The sequence below is a fragment of the Elephas maximus genome, chromosome 9 (genome assembly GCF_024166365.1).
Source record: "Elephas maximus indicus isolate mEleMax1 chromosome 9, mEleMax1 primary haplotype, whole genome shotgun sequence".
NCBI classification, from domain to species: domain Eukaryota; kingdom Metazoa; phylum Chordata; class Mammalia; order Proboscidea; family Elephantidae; genus Elephas; species Elephas maximus.
Window position 1 is genome coordinate 3120205 of NC_064827.1, and position 17386 is coordinate 3137590.

A 17386-nucleotide genomic window follows, 5' to 3' on the forward strand; every position below is an offset into this window, starting at 1 on the left:
CAGGAGGAAGGGGACCCAGGACCCCCCTCCAGAGAGAGCCTGGCCCTGAGTCAGGACACGTGTCTGAGCACAGACCTGGCTTTCCCGGGAGCTCCGGCCCCACCAAGGAGGGCCACTGGCTGGGTTCTGTCCCTCCAGACAAGCCCGTGTCAGCTTCGGTCCTCTGGGCTTAGCTCCGGGCCAAGTCCGCCCTGCCTCGCTGGAGTGGGCCGGTGCCCCTGGGTCCTTCAAATGCAAACCCCCCAGGCCGTCGGCACCGCCTTACCGCATGCTGTGGAGGGGGGCTCACTTCTGGCACCAGCAGGGGGGCCACAGAGAAGACACTCCTCCGCTGCCCCCAAGCAGCCAGGAACACAGCCTTGCTCAGGGTCCAGGTCAGGGGAGCCACGCCCCAGGAGAGTGGGTAACTCACCACTATCCCTGAACTGCCCTGATGTTGTCCTAGCACCAGACTCAGGGCAGGGGGTGCGGGGGGAGCTTGGGGTGCTGCTGAGCCCTGCGCAGAGCGGAACCCACCACACTCCTGAGCATTTACTTGGCGTCAGACCCTGTGCTCCTGCATGCAATCTGAGTCTGCCAGGAGCAGTGGGAAAACAGAAAGCACTCAGGACATCAACAGAAAGGTATTTAATCCTGGAAACTGGGTTCCTGCAAAATCGCCAGAAAGGCTGGGGGGAGCCGGCCCCAGGTTGGGCATCCAGAGATGACCCCAAGACATGATGGACATTGGGTCCAATCCATCAGGGAGCTGCTGCTAAGGCTTCCTTCAGGAAGGCAGGATCAGACCGCTTCATGGTGAAAAAGGATCGTTTGCTCGAGAAGACACTCCTAAATGCATGGGTACCTGGTGCCAGCTTCAAAGCACGTATGTCAAAATGGCCAGAACAAGTAGGAGATGTCAACAGTCCACAGTCGTGGTTGGCGGTTTTAACGCTTCTCTGTCGCCAACTGACAATGAGTAGACAGAAAATCAGCAAGGATGAACCAGCCTGTTGTCACAGGACACGGATAACCACAGCATACATGCTCTTTCAGGTGCACATGGAACAGCCGCCAAGGTCAGCCATGCGCTAGGTCTTACAACAACCATCAGTGCACATTGAAGGGCTGAAATTAGACAGAGACCTCCTCTGACTGCAACGGAAACAAGTTAGAAATCAGTTCCAATAAGCTGTCCGGAGGATGCCCAAGTATTTGTACATTATGCAACACACTCTGGAGAAAATCACAAGGGGACTTCAAAAATATTTTAAACTCATTAATAATAAAACTACAACTTATGGAAATTTATGGGATGCCTGGAAAGCCGCACTTAGAGAGAAATTTATCGCCTTGAAATACTTACATTAGAAACGACACGTTATGAAATCGATGTGCTAAGCTCCCACCTGAAGAAGCGAGGAAGAGCAGAGAAAGTTAAACCCAATCTAGGCAGAAGGATGAAGAGAAGAGTGGCTAGAAATGAAGTAGAGAATGGACAGAAAACAGAGCAAACCAATGAAACCAAAAGCTGGTCATCTGAAGAGATCAGTAAAGCTGATAAACCTCCAGGAAAAAAAAAAAAAGAAGGAAGGTACAAATAACCAATAAACCAAACCAAACCCATTGCCTCTGAGTCCATTCCGACTCCCAGCGACCCTGTAGGACAGAGGGGAACTGCCCCGTAGAGCTTCCAAGGAGCGCCTGGCGGAGTCAAACCGCTGACCTCTTGGTTAGCGGCCGTAGTAGCACTTAACCACTACGCCAATATCAGAGGTAAATTAGGAGATATCACCTTATATCTTAAGGCCATTAAAAAGATAATACTTCAATAGTTTAAATAACTTGGTGACGAAAAACTTGATACCTTAGATGAAATGGAAAAATTCATTGGAAGACAAAATTGTCAGCGCTGGCACAAGAAAAAAACACATAATCTGAATAGCCTTATATCTACCAAGGGAATTCAGATTGCAACGAAAAACCTTCCCACAAAGAAAATTCCTGGCCCAGATAGCTTCGCTGGTGAACACACCCAAACATTTAAGGAAGAAATGATATCAATTCTACACAAACTCTTTCAGAAAATAAAATGTCATGAAGCTGCTATTACTCTGACACCAAGCCAGACAAGACATCACCAAAAAAGATTACAGACCAAAGGCACAAAAATCCTTGACAAAATACTATTACACCAAATAGAGCAACATTTAAAAAGGATAACAGACTGCGACCAGGAATGCAAGGTTGGCTGAACGTTCTACACCCAGTCAGCATGACTCACCACCATGGGACGGTATTCACTATACGTCCGGGGGCACTGGTGGCTCAGCGGTAGAGTTCTCGCCTTCCATGCTAGAGACCCGGGTTTGATTCCCCGCCAGTGCACCTTATGCGAAGCCACCACCTGCCTGTCAGTGGACGCTCGAGTGTTTCAGTGGAGCTTCCAGACAGACAGACGGGGAAGAAGGGCCTGGTGACCTATTTCCAAGAATCAGCCAGTGTAAATCCTGTGTTGACTGTGGTGGTTGTTACATGGGCGTGAGCACTTGCGCACTTAAAATACCGCATTTTATGAGACATAAATTGTTGTTGTTGTTGTTAGGTGCCATTGAGTCGGTTCTGACTCATAGTGCCCTATACACAACAGATCAAAAGACTGCCCGGTCCTGCGCCATCCTTACAATCATTGTTATGCTTCATCCCATTGTTGCAGCCACTGTGTCAATACATCTCGTTGAGGGTCTTCCTCTTTTCCGCTGACCCTGTACTTTACCAAGCATGATGTCCTTCTCCCGGGACTGATCCCTCCTGACAACATGTCCAAAGTATGTAAGACGCAGTCTCGCCATCTTTGCCTCTAAGGAGCATTTTGGTTGTACTTCTAAGACAGATTTGTTCGTTCTTTTGGCAGTCCACAGTATATTCAATATTCTACGCCAACACCACAATTCAAAGGCGTCAGCTCTTCTTCGGTCTTCCTTATTCATTGTCCAGCTTTCACATGCGTATGATGCGATTAAAAATACCATGGCTTGGGTCAGGCGCACCTTAGTCTTCACGGTGATGTCTTTGCTCTTCAACACTTTGAAGAGGTCCTTTGCAGCAGATTTACCCGATGCAATGCGTCTTTTGATTTCTTGACTGCTGCTTCCATGGCTGTTGATTGTGGATCCAAGTAAGATGAAATCCTTGACAACTTCAATCTTTTCTCCGTTTATCATGATGTTGCTCATTGGTCCAGTTGTGAGGATTTTTGTTTTATGTTGAGGTGCAATCCATGCTGAAGGCTGTGGTCTTTGATCTTCATTAGTAAGTGCTTCAAGTCCTCTTCACTTTCAGCAAGCAAGGTTGTGTCCTCTGCATAACGCAGGTTGTTAATGAGTCTTCCTCCAATCCTGATGTCCCGTTCTTCTTCATATAGTCCAGCTTCTCATATTATTTCCTGAGCATACAGATTGAATAGGTATGGTGAAAAAATACAACCCTGACGCACACCTTTCCTGACTTTAAACCAATCAGTATCCCCTTGTTCTGTCCGAACAACTGCCTCTTGATCTATGTAAAGGTTCCTCATGAGCACAATTAAGTGTTCTGGAATTCCCATTCTTCGCAGTGTTATCCATAGTTTGGTATGACCCACACAGTCGAATGCCTTTGCATAGTCAATAAAACACAGGTAAACATCCCTCTGGTATTCTCTGCTTTCAGCCAGGATCCATCTGACATCAGCAATGATCTCCCTGGTTCTACGTCCTCTTCTGAAACCGGCCTGAATTTCTGGCAGTTCCCTGTTGATATACTGCTGTAGCCGTTATTGAATGATCTTCAGCAGAATTTTGCTTGTGTGTGGTATTAATGATATTGTTCTATAATTTCCACATTCGGTTGGATCACCTTTCTTGGGAATAGGCATAAGTATGGATCTCTTCCAAACAGTTGGCCAGGAAGCTGTCTTCCATATTTCTTGGCATAGATGAGTGAGCACCTCCAGCGCTGCATCTGTTTGTTGAAACATCTCAGTTGATATTCCATCGATTCCTGGAGCCTTGTTTTTCAGCAATGCCTTCAGAGCAGCTTGGACTTCTTCCTTCTGTGCCATCTCAACAAAGTCGATTTAAATAGTATCTGTTAATGCTGAGGAGATGCCTCTCGTAAGAGCAGGCAACTTCGCTCCCAGCTGTAATCCTACAGAAATGCAGTCTTATGTTCACCAAAAGGCGTATTGGAGAATGTTCTTAGCGGCAATGCCATTCACAAGAGCTCCAACCTGGAAGCTCCCCAGGTGTCCATCAACAGGAAAGGACAACGGGGCTGTGGGCTATCCACACAATAGGGCACCACACAGACGAGAATGGACAGTCTTACAGGTACACACAAGCACACAGACAAATATCACAGACATCACGTTGCAGAAAGCAGCACAAGAGAGTGTGTAGGGTCCCCGTGGGAATCCTTGCACACACAGAATGAAATGGCAGAGCTGATTGGTGGGGCTGAAAGTCAGGCAGCAGTGGTTCTTGGGAGGGGCAAGAAGGTGCCTCTGGCCATGCTGTGTGTCTTGATCTGGGTGCTGGTGACATGGGCCAAGCCGACCATTTGTGACCTGGCAACTTGCTGTACGTTGGAGAACTTCAGTGAAAAGTTTACTTTAAAACAACAACAAGCAAAAGTAGGAACACCGACCATTGATAAAGACCAGGGGGACGGCTGTGTGCAGTGGAAGTCCTGGGTCACTGACATCCAGGCCTAGGAGGCTTCCTCTCAAAGCTCCAGGAGACTCACCATTCGCCTGACCCTACACGTGGGGACGTGGAAGCTGACAGAACTTCCAGAGGTAAGAGCGTGTGGCTCCTCAGCCCCCATGGGGTTTCCACCTGCAAATCTCAGGGACGCGGGTGCAGACCCCTCCCTAGCAGGTGCAGACCTCTGCCTTGGGTGGACTCCCCTCTCCAGGACATGAGGAGAAAGCAAGTTCCATGGCCTCAAAGTGTCTCAGCGCACCTCAGGGAGCCCAGAAACAGCATAAAGGTGCCCTGTCCCTCTGGGCCTCTATCTTACTGCACCCCCAAGGCATGGGCCACCCGGCAGGGCAGAGAAGCGGGTGGCGGGCCCTGGCTTGCCTTGTTGAGGGGGCCTTCCAGGCAAGCTCTCAGGGGTGGGTGTCCATGTCCTGAAAGACAGGTTCTCATGGACAAAGGAGCCTGCTAACCACCTGCGCTTGGTCTCTTTACCTTATGCATCAGTCAATTTGGGAAGAAATAACACTCAGGGCCACCCTGAGTGGTTGAGGCTCTCAGAGGGGAGTGGGCATGGCCACATGAGTCACCCACAGGGCCCACGCCCCACAAATTCCAGCCCTGATGGGCAGTGGCACCGGCTGCCCAGGAAACGGCCCTGGATGCAAGTCCTGGCCCATGTGGTAGGACACCGCCACCCTGTGGACAGTGTGTGAACTGCATGCAGCTCATGACCAGGAGGCTGGTCCCCCCCACCGGCTCACATCCAGGTACACCACACACCTGATGGCTGTGGGGAGGCCAGCAGGACTGGGGGTGCTGAGCAGAGGCTGAGAACCCTTGACCTGGGTGCTGAGGAAGGGGAAGGGGGATGAGAGAAGGGCAGGGGCGTCTGGGGTCCGCCCATCTCAGAAGTTCCGTGAGTTACACCCATCCCGCAGCTCCGCAATCCTAACAGCTGAAATGGTCACCAGGCTGCTGGGCAGCGGAGGGGCCTAGTGTGGGTCCCCAAGTGCTTTGATGGCCCCGAGCAGGGTGCCCTCTGTCTGGGACCCCTGCCCTGATGAACCTCCAACACAAAGGTGGCAACAAAGTGCAGGGATCCCCTAACCCAGGGAGCCCCAAAGCCAGGGAGCCCCGAACGCAGGGAGCCCCTAATGCTGTCTCAGGGATCTGGCAGGTCATGGAAGTGTGGTGTTAGGGTTGGTCTCAGAGGTCACCAGTCGGGGCTCTGAGGAGGGACAGGGCCCCCAGTCTGCCCAGTGCTTCCTGAGCCACCCCAGAGGGGTGAGGTCAGTGGAGGAAGCCAGGCTGCTGGGACTTCCTCAAAAAAACAAAAAACAAACTCGTTGCCATTGAGTCGATTTCGACTCGCAGCGACCCTGTAGGACGCAGTAGAACTGCCCCATAGGGTTTCTAAGCAGCGCCTGGTGGGTTTGAACTGCCTAGTTTTTGATCAGCAGTCATAGTTCTTAACCACTATGCCACCAGGGACATTCTCAGGCCTCCCGAGTTAGCCACGGCCCGGCCATGGCCTGGGCAGGCATGTTCAGCACACTGGGCAGGCTGACCGTGCTCCCTCAGCAGCACGTTCTACCTCCAGCTTGGCTGGGCTGCCCGACAGGCCGGGGCAAGCACCATGGCCTGTTTACGGATGGACACCAAGCCCACAGACGGCCAGCTGCACAGATGGTGGGGCAGGTGGGACTAGGGGGAGTGGCCATGTCACAGGCCCTGCTGGGGCTCACAGGAGGGGTTCCCACATGGACGCCGGGCTGAGGACTCTGCCTACAGAAGTGGGTGAAGCTGCCCTGAGCTGCAGGTGTGGCCTCCAGGTCCCGTTAGGCTCCTGTTTGCCTGATGCTGACAGGAACGTGTACCTCACCCCTGGCCCCAATTCTGTGTGCAGACCAGCCAGCAACGAGAAGCCACAGACTGTGGGGAGAAAACGCGGGGGTCTTCACTACGGCCTCCACCCTCATGCAGAAATAGGTGGGAGCCTTGTATTTTTTTTTTTTTTTTGTAGGGGGCTTGCGCACCTTCCACAGCCAGCAGCCCCCACCCCATGTCCTGCTGCCCTATTCCCATTAAAACGGGCCTCTGAGCCCTGACCTTCATACTGGGCCCCGGGGTCCTGGTGCCCCTGGTGGTGGGGGGGCAGGTGCCCCTTCTCCATGCTGGTTTTTTCCTTCGAGAAACAGGAATCAATCTCAGCAAACGCTGGTGCCTTATAACAGCATGTGCACTGGAAGGTCCTTTCGGCCAGGCTTCAGCATGTGGGAGGGACCCGTCCATTTCACAGAGGAGAAGCCTGAGGCTCAGAGTGAGAGCCACTTGCCTGAAATCCACTGCCTACAGATGCCAGTGCCAGGCTCGATGTCCTGGGCTTGGATCTGGGGGCAGCCACACCCTCCCCCGTGCTGGGCTTGGAGCTGGGTAGGAGAGACAGTTGTCACGCTAAGCCCACCAAGCCACAGAGGGTGAGAGTCCCCCACCTGCTCCTGTCTTCTCTCCGGAGGCAGCAGGGAGGGACAGCATTCGATTACCCTGGATGGACACACAGCTGGGGGGACACCCTGTCAGGATACCTGCCCCCATCCAGGTGGCCAGCTACCGGGCCCACCTGAGCCTGGCCCTCAGATGTGGCCTGAGGCTGAAGGCCTGCCAAGGTCCCCTCCTCATAGTGGAGCAGCCTCTGGCCCAGACCCCCCAATCTGATGGGGTCAGGCAGAGGCAACTCAAACAAGCCCAGCTCCAACAGGTAGAGGGTCTCGGAGGTGATCGAGGTCCTGGGTCCCCTTGGAGGCCCCCTGCCAGGTGGCCTACAACTCTGCTCATGCAGGGGAGTGGTGTAGGAATGGCCCTCTGCAGCCTCCTCCCCGCCAGGCCAACCCTGGCCCTGGCAGCTCCCCACCAACCAGAGGGCAGCCAGGCCTGGGGTCCTTGGAGCATCATGTCCAAGAAGCCTGACCGTAGGAGAGGCTTTGGGGCTGGGGCCCCGACCTCGTGCCTACAGCAGGGTTTCCTTGTCTGTGTAGGCCTCAGAAGGTGGGAAGGGTCCACGGTGATGCTAGAGGCGGGGCACCGCACTCCCCCATCACGCTGGCATTGTCCCACCCCCGGCAGGAACATCAGTGTCCATCGGGCACACTGACAGGTGAAGCCAGGACCTTGGACGCATGGTCCAATGGGCTCTGACAGATGTGTGCATCCAGGTAACACCACCCCAACTCAGACGGAGAGTGCCTATCCGGCAAGTTCCCTTGGCCCCGGGGTCAGTCAGCTCTTCTCCCAGCAGGTGCCCTCCCACCGGCTGGACCCACTGCTGTGTGGGGCCGCTGTCAGCCATAATTGGGGTGTCAGTGATGTGGAGCCCCCCTCCGGCACTCGCTGGGTCCACTTCCGGCACCTGCAGCTGGTCGGGATCTGACCTTGGGCAGGACATGGCCGACTGGGCCTCAGCTTGCTCGTCTGACAACTGGGTTCACGTTTGCTCCAACCACAGCAGAGACCATGGAGTGACAGAAAGCTGTGGCTGGCCTCGCAGGGAGCAGCTCCAGGGGGTGCATCCAGCCCTGCAGCCCCGCCTCGCCCCACCCCACCCCACCCAGCAGCCCTGGCCCCACTCAGCCCCCCTGCACCCCATGCCATGGGGTCCCTCCGGCGACCGGGCAGGAAGGCGGGGAGAGGGGTGTTTCCGCTGCCGGCTCGGGCCAGGGAGTGCAGGTCCTGATAAGGACACACATGGCCCGGCGCACGTCCGCCCTTTGTCCTGGCTCGGCCAGCCTTTCCTGCCAGGCCGGAGGAATGTGGCCCGCAGCCCCGCCCTCCCCAGCTCCTCGCCCCATGCTCTCAGTCCCGGGCCAGGCCGGGCCAGGCCAGGCCACTTAAAGCCCCAAGTGGCAGGGACCTCCCGGCCCAGCCAGAGTCTGGACAGAGCTGACCGGTCTCCCCAGTCCTCCTGTCTGGCTCCCCTCCAGGGCTGGCATGCTCGCTCCCACCTCGCCAGCCCCACTGCCTCCCCCTCCCCAACCCCATCCTCCTGGCCTGGCCTCATGACACCATGGGGACCCCGACACTGCCCACATTCCTCCCAGGGGGCATCGCTTGGCCTAGTGTGTGCTGCCTACGGGAACCCCTTCCAGGCCTCCTCCGTCCTGGGCCGACACAGCAGTCGGCCCAACATAGGCGAGAAAGGACGGCCCTCCCTACTGTCACAGCCTGAGGTGGCCAAGCCCTCAGCCATACAGCCGTCTGTGAGCCAGGCTGAGGGTCTCCCTGACCCCAGAAGGAGTCCTTTCCCACTCCCTGAAGGTCAGATAGCTGTCCTTGGCTGAGGGATGGCGCCCAGACCCCAAGGGGGTGGGGGGTTGCAGAGGGCTTGGACAGTGGGCTGTGCCAGACCCTGTGGTGCCCACCCGGGATGTCTGTTTCTGAGCCCCCGCATGTGTGGGAAGAGGACCTGAGCTAGGGTGCCCTCGAGACTCTCCCCACTGGCTCCTGGGGTCCCCCTATCATGCCCCACTTGTCTCAGGGCCAGTAAGAGCAACCCCTTGGTGCCTACTCTGTGGTGCCGGGCGTGGTGAGTGGAGAGAGACCCAGTGGTGCCATTCGGGCTCTATGTGTGTATCATACACCATGGGGCACCCACACCTCGGAGGCCCCAGCAGTGAACAGGAACGAGCCACAGACGTGGACAACATGGATGATTTCAAAGCATGACACCAGCAGGCAGCTGAGATCGGAGCTCAAGTGTGGGATCCTGAGGTGGGAGGTTCTGGAAATATGATCTATGGGGGAGCTGACCACAGAGGGGTGCGGGCTGCTTCCTGGGGTGACAGAAATGTTCTCTCTCTTGACGGCAGCGGGGATCACACAGTGGGTACGTTGGCCCAAACGCATTGCAGCGTCTGCTAAGATGGTGCCCCTCATTGTAAGGATTGTAGGTCACGCACACCTCAGCAACATCCACCATCTGTCAGTGTGCCGTACTGTGAGGGCTTGTGTGTTGCTGTGGTCCTGGAAGCTATGCCACCAGTATTTGAAATACCTGCAGGGTCACCCATGGTGGACGGATTTCGGAGGAGCTTCCAGATTAAGACAGACTAGGAAGAAAGGTCTGGCAACGTACTTCCGAAAATCAGCCAACGAAAACCTTATGGATCACAACAGAACACTGGAAGATGAGCCCCCTAGGTTGGAAGGCACTCAGAATACACAGCGTGCTCAAATGGACTCAGCGTACCAACGACCGTGGAGATGCCGCAGGAGAAGGCGGCATTTTCTTCTGCGGTACCCAGGGTCGCTGTGAGTCAGAGGCACTCGACAGCAACTCACAACACCGCTAGCCTACAAAAACCCCCCATTCCACCCCAGTGCCTGTGAGACATGGCAGGTGGGCGGCCTGCCAGATGCCTCAGTTTCCCGGTTGTGAGAGGGCACGGCAGTGCTGCCCTCAGAGGGTGGTGCAGACATCACAAGGCTCGAAGGCGCCCAGCAGACGGTACCCCCCAAAGCCAGGCGGGTCACACAAGGGCGGAGTTTCTCTTTGACACATTTGGGGACCAAATCCTATGGACTCTTTTCAAATGAGCCCAGACTCCTTCTCAGCCTGAAACACATGCAACAAAACACTATTTCCATTTGGGATAAAATAACATCCAAATGAAACACCCCTGGCCCAGGGTGGCCTTCCTGTGCCCTGACACAGCGCTGCCCCAGGTAGCAGCCCTGCCTTCAGGAAGGCTGCTGAGGGGGCGGAGGGGGAGGCGGCCCTGGGAACGCTGGCTGGCCGCAGCCAGAGAGGGCTATAGGAGGCATGTCCTCGCCGGCGCCCTGGCTGGAAACCCTGCTGCAAACCAGCCCCTCACAGACGCCCTTCCTCGCCTGAGCCGAGGCCAGCTGCCCCCTTATCTCCAGAGAAGATGAGCCGTGGAGGGCCGGGAGAGGAGTCCTGCTTCCCTCTGGATGTTATTCCTGGGGTGTGAGCCAGGCTGGGGGTGGGTGTCCCTGCTGCCCTGCTAATCCAGACCCAATAACAGTGACAGCAGCAACGACAATAACGGCCGGCTCCTGAACCCTCCTGTGGGTTCTCCACTTAACCCAGCGGGACCCTAGCGCTGGGACATGTTGTGGGTGGGGTGTCCCTCTCTGAACACAGAGCTGACACAGCGGTCACTCTGGGGTCAGCCTCCTCAAACATGTCTGTGGTTGGATGGCCCAGTGAGCCTGCAGGACCCTCTGGGGAAAAGCCAGCCCAGACCCAGAGCCAGCTGGAAGGGGGTGCTTGGAGTGCCTGCCCCTCTCCCAGCAGCAGCCTGATTGGGGTTCTGGCCATTGTCCCCAGCAAGGGTTGGCTCAGGAAACTGTGACTGATCCCAGGCAGGCCTGATGGTGCTGGGGGGAGGAGGGTGACCTGGCTGAGAGTCCAGCTGGGCCAGGATGGTGCCCCTGCTGCTTGTACCCCTCCCCTGGGTCCCTGGCCCAACGCTGCTCAGAGCACGGGTGGAACCCTAGCCAGGGCCTGGGAGGGGCCTCCCGGCATCACTGCCCCAAAATCTTTCATTCCAGTGTGCAGTTCCCAGGGCCACCTTCACGCGGTCACGCTCAGGCGCTATCGGGGAATGACAGCCGTCCTGGGAACTGCACTCGGGCTGGGGGCGCAGGGTGGTGGTGGGGGACCCGCAGCACGCTGGGAGGAGCCTGGAGTGTGTTGGAGGGAGAACAGGGGCCCAGGCCCAGAGAAACGGTGACCTTGGGCCATAGGACCCCTAGAACCGGGAGAGGATGCTGGGTACCTGGAGGACTCAGGGAGACCTGAGTTCTAACCGTGCTCTGCTGTGTGCTAGCATGTGACCTGGGGCAGGTTGCTCAACCTCTGGGGGACTGGCTTCCACCTGGCCCAGTGGGGATCATGGCACCTTGCTGCCCAGTGTGAGGATTCGAGGGGCAAACGTGACAGCGTGCTTGGCACAGGTCTGGCACATCCTAAGGTTTCAGCAAATGGTGTCATCAGGGGTGTTACCATTATGGAGGGGAAACCGAAGCACCAAGAACCAGTGACACTGAGCACACCACCCAGAGCCTCATTGGGCCACAGCTGCAGAGCTTCCCAGACAGCGAGATACTCCTGGGGCAGCCCTGGGAACATTCCAGGGGGTGCTGGCAACCCCTGCACCTCGTGCGGCTCCAGTGGCCGAGTCCAGCCATGGGGCGGGGGGAGGAGGGACCAAAACAGGCCTCGGGACCTCTTTGTGCCTCAGTGTCCTCCTCTACCAGGGGCAAAGGACCTGCCTGGGCAGTGTGATAACCCATGTAAGCCTTCTGGAAGGTTCTGTGCAGCCCTGCTGGTCCTGCAGGTCCTACCCCATCTCCTGTGCTTAGGACCCCGCCCACTTCCCAGCCAGCCCCACCAGCTGTCCCTGCGGGTTGGTCAGTGAGCTGTGATCAGAAACCAGCTGCTAGGGGTGTAGTAAGTATAGCTTCCACGGAAACAGCCTGGCAGGTCCCCAAAAAGTTGAACACAGAGTTACCAGGTGACCCTGCAACCCCACGCCTACATGGAGACCCAAGAGACTTGAAAACATGGACTCAGACACACGTACCTGAATATTCATTGGTGTCTCAGTCACCCAAAAGGGTGAAATGGGGAAGAGGCTCAGAGAGGTGGGGCTGCCTGAGGCTGCAGAGCGGATCACTCTGTCCTGCCCCCAAAATGTCCCACTTCAGTGGGAGCGGAAGCGATTTGTCCTGCTCATAGGTCATGTGGGGGTCTTGGTCCCCTGCACGGATGGCTTCCCTGGAGGGAACACAGCCCTGACCGGGTCAGCCAGAGTCAGTGCTGGACAGAGCCTGTGGCCACAGAATCTTAGCCCCACAGAATCAAGATGCCGAGGGGTGCTCCATCCCCAGCACCCCACAGCCCCCCGCTAGGCTCTCCCTCTCTCTGGGCCTCAGTTTACCCACGGTTCAATGGTCCCTAAGTCTGCAGGGGCCTTGACATGGCGGGGCCTGGCCTTGCCTCCCCCACCTGAACAATGAGCCGTTTGGCTTTGCAGCAGAAGGAATCCCCAGACTAAATTTATGCCCCAGCACAGCCCTTTATTCTTCCCCAGGCCTGGGGGCCCGGGCCCCTCGGCCCCAGCGCCCTGACGCAGTTCCCCTTCCCCTCCACAGGGGTTTCTATTGTTCTCCTGCCCTCCCAATCGGCCTGCACACACGCTTCCTGTTTCCTGGCCCAGAGGAAACAGAGATTTCTGGCCGGCTCGGCAGAGGCCCGTCCTTGCTTTCCTTTCTCTCTTTACATTTTTTAGGATGTGGAAAAAAATATAACAAATACCAAGCGACTTCAGAGCTGAGGAGTGGGCTGTGAGGGCTGGAGGAATCGGGGCCACCCTGAGGGGCTCTGGATTGGGGGCTCCCTACCCCCAGGAAAGGGCCCAGGCACCAAGCTGTCCACTGGGTGACAGGGCATTCAGAGACCCCCGGGTCCTTCCCAGGGCTCCACGCCCTGACCTGACACATGGGGAAACTGAGGCAGTAAAGCCTTTGGGGAACCTGGGACCCCTGGCCTTGTTGGAGCCCCATGACAACCTTACAGGCGAGATGGGCTCCCAGTGGTGTGGGACTCCCACCAGCTTCCCAGCCAGGACAGGCAGCCCCCAGGTGGAGGGATGCTGTGACTTGCTCAGGTGTGGGGACCCCATGGACGCGTCTTGTCCACCCTGCTTGGAGTCACACACAGCTGCCGCGTCCTGTGCAGGAGCCCGGAGCGCTCTGCCCTATCCCTGAGAAGCCACTCCCTGGGTCTTCAATTTTCTGCTCTCCAAACAGGCCAACTCCTGGTCCAGGCTCAGGGGTCAGGCGGCAGCCTTCACTGCCCCTCCCATTACTGTTTTCTTCCCCAAGCACTGCACCGGGCCAGGCTGAGCAGGACTCCTCACTCTGCAGGAGCGCCCAGCTTCCAGCCTTCCCGATATGGGCTGTGGGTTGGGGTGGGCTGGCTGGCTAGGCTGCTGGAGCCTGGTCCTGAGGGGCCTTCTCCCACCTCCACGAAACCTGCCAACGGCCAGCTCTCAGGACTTCCCTTTCCGCCCGGTGAGATAAAATGTTTTTTCCCCTCAGCATCAATGGATGCCCTGTTGGTCTACGACCCTGAGTAGGGCTTCCGCCCAGGCGCCTGGCAGGGAGGGCTGGCAGACCCCATCCTCAGGCCCCCACGGAATCTCAGTGGGGTGGGGGTGGCCTCCACAGCCTGGGTGTCAGAAGGAGGCCAGGGCCCTGAGAGGCACCTGAGCCAGGGAGGTCCTCTCAAGCCCTGAGGACCCCAGTGGTGACTCCAGGCCCTGGCAGCAGCATGAGGTGGGGTCCCAGGCTCTGGGGTCAAGTTCATCTTGCTCAACAAGGCTCAGGCATGATCCCACCCAATCCCTGGTGCCTGAGGACCCAATGTGTACCAGTGCCCACCTGAAGGCTAGATCTGAATCTGACCCCCGCCCCAGCCAGCAGACCCAGCATTATGGAGGCATAATGGGAGGTTCCTGGGAGTGGAGTCACATCCAGGCTCCAAATCCCTGATTTGTGAAGAGGAAGCCTGGGGCTCGGCTCCCCACAGGCTGCCCTGCTCCCTGAGCCGGCCCGGGCTCTCACCCCCCCACAGACCTTCCAAAACACATCCCCTAAAGAAGGAGTCTTCCCCTGGGAGAAATCTGTTCAAAAAAGAAGATTTTCCTCATGTTCCTACATTAAAAATATAACAATATAGGAACGGCTAAAATGAAAAAGGAGACACTACCAAGTGCAGACACAGGTGTGGACAGCAGGCCTCCCTGTACTGCTGGGGGTTGGTCGGAGGACTGTTGGGGACACGGCCACCTCTCCAGGCATGGTCCTCGGCATGTGGACCCAGGAGAGACGTGTCCCTGCGCCTGCCAAGAGAAGGCAGAGAAGTTGGAAGCAGCCTCTACCTGCAGGAGCCCAGAGTCATCACCCAGCGGCTGGGCCTGCCTCCCAGCGAGCACTGAAAGGCCGTGAGGACCGACAATGGACACAGCAGCTCCTGAGCTCACACATGTGACATGGAACGCAGCACACACGTGTCACTCCACTGATATCAACCTCAACAGTCAGGACACTGTGTGCCGTCAGAGCCAAAAGAGGAGCTCCAGGGGGTGGGGGAGAGCTGGGAGGGGGTCCTGACTCCTGTCTGGTGTCGGTCACACAGGTTTCACTGTGTCATCTGGCCATGCTGTCTTCACATCACTGCTTCCTGAGCTCATATGGAGGGAGCAAGGTCGGGGCACTTGTCAGGGTGAGGACATAACCTTATGTCACTCATGGCAAAGCCCTACGTTGAGCGCGGGGGGGAAGGGGGGACCCTGCGAGGCTGGAGCAGGCCCGTATGTCGTCCAGCTGGGAAATGTGGTGGCGTGGCCAGGACGGGGCAGTGGCAGTGAGGGCAGGGGACAATCAGACGTTCCGGAGGCACAACCTGGCACTCGGTGAGGTGCCGAATGTAGGGGCCATGGTCGTCCCCCGGGCCTGAGCGTCAGGGCAGACAGGCAGTGGAACAGTTGCCATGGTCGCATGGACAGTCCCCAGGAGAAGGAGACCGGGGAGTAGACAGGGGAGGGCACAGGGGTCTACCTGCTGGCCACTCACCCCTAGCTCCCCGTCCAGGGCGCCCACTTCCCATGGGGACCTCGGACAGTGAGCCTCAGCTGCCTGATCTGAGGGTGGAAGTCCTCAGTGAGGAGATGTGAGGTGAGATGCTGTGTGTGGGTGTCTCCAACAAGACCATAGGGGAAGGGGAAGCGAGGGGGTCCCAGGCTGCCCGATACTGTCATTCCTGTCCCAATCTCTTGCCGCATTTGGGGCCCAGCGCAGGTGTGACAGGCCGTCCTGGGTCCCTGCAGCCCCACTCAGGACGTCAGGGCCAGGAGCATCCTTCGAGTGAAGGCTCAGCTGTGTCCTGTCCCGTGCAGCGGCCGCCCAGGGACAAACAGGAAGCTGCATCTCTCCCCTGCAAGGTTCTCCTTTCCTTCCTGCAGCCCCGCTCCCACGGCTGCACACCGTCCACGCCCGGCTGCCTGGGACGCCCGCCCTGGTCTCTGCCGGGGGCTCAGTCTGCCTCCTCCCGGGGCCGCAGGGGCCCAAAGCTCAGAGGTGAGGGCTCCCAGGAGAGCCTGGAGGGTTCCAGGAGGGCCGGGAGGCTCTGGCCGACCCCTGCCACGCCCACACCTGACCAGCTCACCCTGCTCTGGGGAGGTAAGGCAGCGCGTCCCCTTCACCAACAGCAGCTGTGACAACTGAGCCCTACTAACTCATGGGGCAGATAGGGGAACTGAGGCCCAGCGTGGGGCAACCTGGGGCAGAGCCAGGACCAGCCAGGGCAGCCTCCACTCCAGCACTGGGCAGGGTGCGGCTCCGGACTCCAGGCTCTTAGAGGTCCTGTTGAGGACAAGTGGATGCTGGGATCATGGACCAATCCCCCCACCACGTGTGAGTGGGCCTGTGCTGTGGGGGAGGGGCCAGAGATGGGGTAGGAGAGAGGAGACACCACCAGCTCCTTCCTGAGGTGACCCTGGGCCAGGGCCCTGGATAGCCCTGAACAAGCCATCATAGTGGGGAGGAGACGGAGCCTGGAGCTGGGAGAGGGGCACATCTTCAAAGATGGGGGGTGGGGAGGGCTCCAGCCTGCCTCCCACACAGAGTGAGCTCTGCCCACCGCAGGACCCTCCCCCCGCCATGGGCCCCTCGCCCTTCTCTAGACCCCGGCCCGTTCCCAGCCAGTGGAGTCCAACAGGGTCCCTCTACCTGCACCCAGCCCCTCACCCCCTCCTGGGGCAACCCCTCCATGTCCCTGACATGTCCCCAGGATCCCTGGAGGGCTGCCACCACTGGCTGAATGCAGGACCCCATCCCACCTCCTATGTTTGTGTCTGAGGGCTTTGCAGAGCTGCAGTAGGGGTGGGGATTTCAGGCAAAGGATGGGACCCAGAGCCCAGGCCTTCTTTCCTCGAGGGGTGGAGCTGGGGCTGGCTTACCTGTCTGGCTTGCCTGCCTGGCTCCCTGTGGTGGCTGTGGATGGTGAACGGTGAGCAGAGCTTGTCGGGCTGGATCACTGCATGGGCAGGAAACCCACAAAGCCGTGAGCAGCAGGCTAGGCGGGAGCCCACCCTCACTGGCGCCCAGACATCTGGAGGAATACTGACGCCCCCTCTCTCCCGCCCTCACCCATACCCAGGATTCCACTTTACCCACCGCTCAAGTTCTTGGGAGCACTCAGCCCCCATGGCATGGCAAGACGGCAGCTGCCCCTGACTTCACCAGTCTCTCGTCTTTCTCCATGCCTGAAAGTCCACCATTCAACTGTGTGCTCCATAGCATCCTTTCCAGAAAGTTCCCTAACAGGAGGGTTCACATATTTGGCTAAAGGCAGTCTGAAGTCTGGGGGCTGGCCTGGGTAAGGAGGCAGCCCAGATGGGGGCATAAAGAGGAGCCGGGATTCACTAAGAAAAAGAAAGGAAGACAGAAGGGGGGTTGCTGCTGTCCTGATGGATCCCAGCTCTGCTGCGCCTCACTGCTTACCTAAGTCGAGCCCCTTCCCTCTCTGGGCCTCAGTTTCCCCAGTTGTTCACTGAAGGGGCTGGAGGCAGCTTGCCTGTTGT

General features: G+C 57.7%; 2 long non-coding RNA genes across 2 annotated transcripts; one reads left to right on the forward strand and one right to left on the reverse strand.

Moving 5' to 3' along the window:
- Window positions 1–12579: 12579 nt before the first annotated feature.
- LOC126082759 (uncharacterized) lies at window positions 12580–17062 on the reverse strand. The gene is made up of 3 exons (XR_007518636.1): window positions 16980–17062; window positions 16763–16839; window positions 12580–14644 (listed from the first exon to the last, which is right to left on the reverse strand). It is a non-coding gene; the product is annotated as an uncharacterized LOC126082759 (long non-coding RNA).
- On the forward strand, window positions 15396–17040 carry LOC126082758 (uncharacterized). Its single transcript, XR_007518635.1, has 3 exons — window positions 15396–15479; window positions 15603–15983; window positions 16963–17040. It is a non-coding gene; the product is annotated as an uncharacterized LOC126082758 (long non-coding RNA).
- Window positions 17063–17386: the final 324 nt, after the last annotated feature.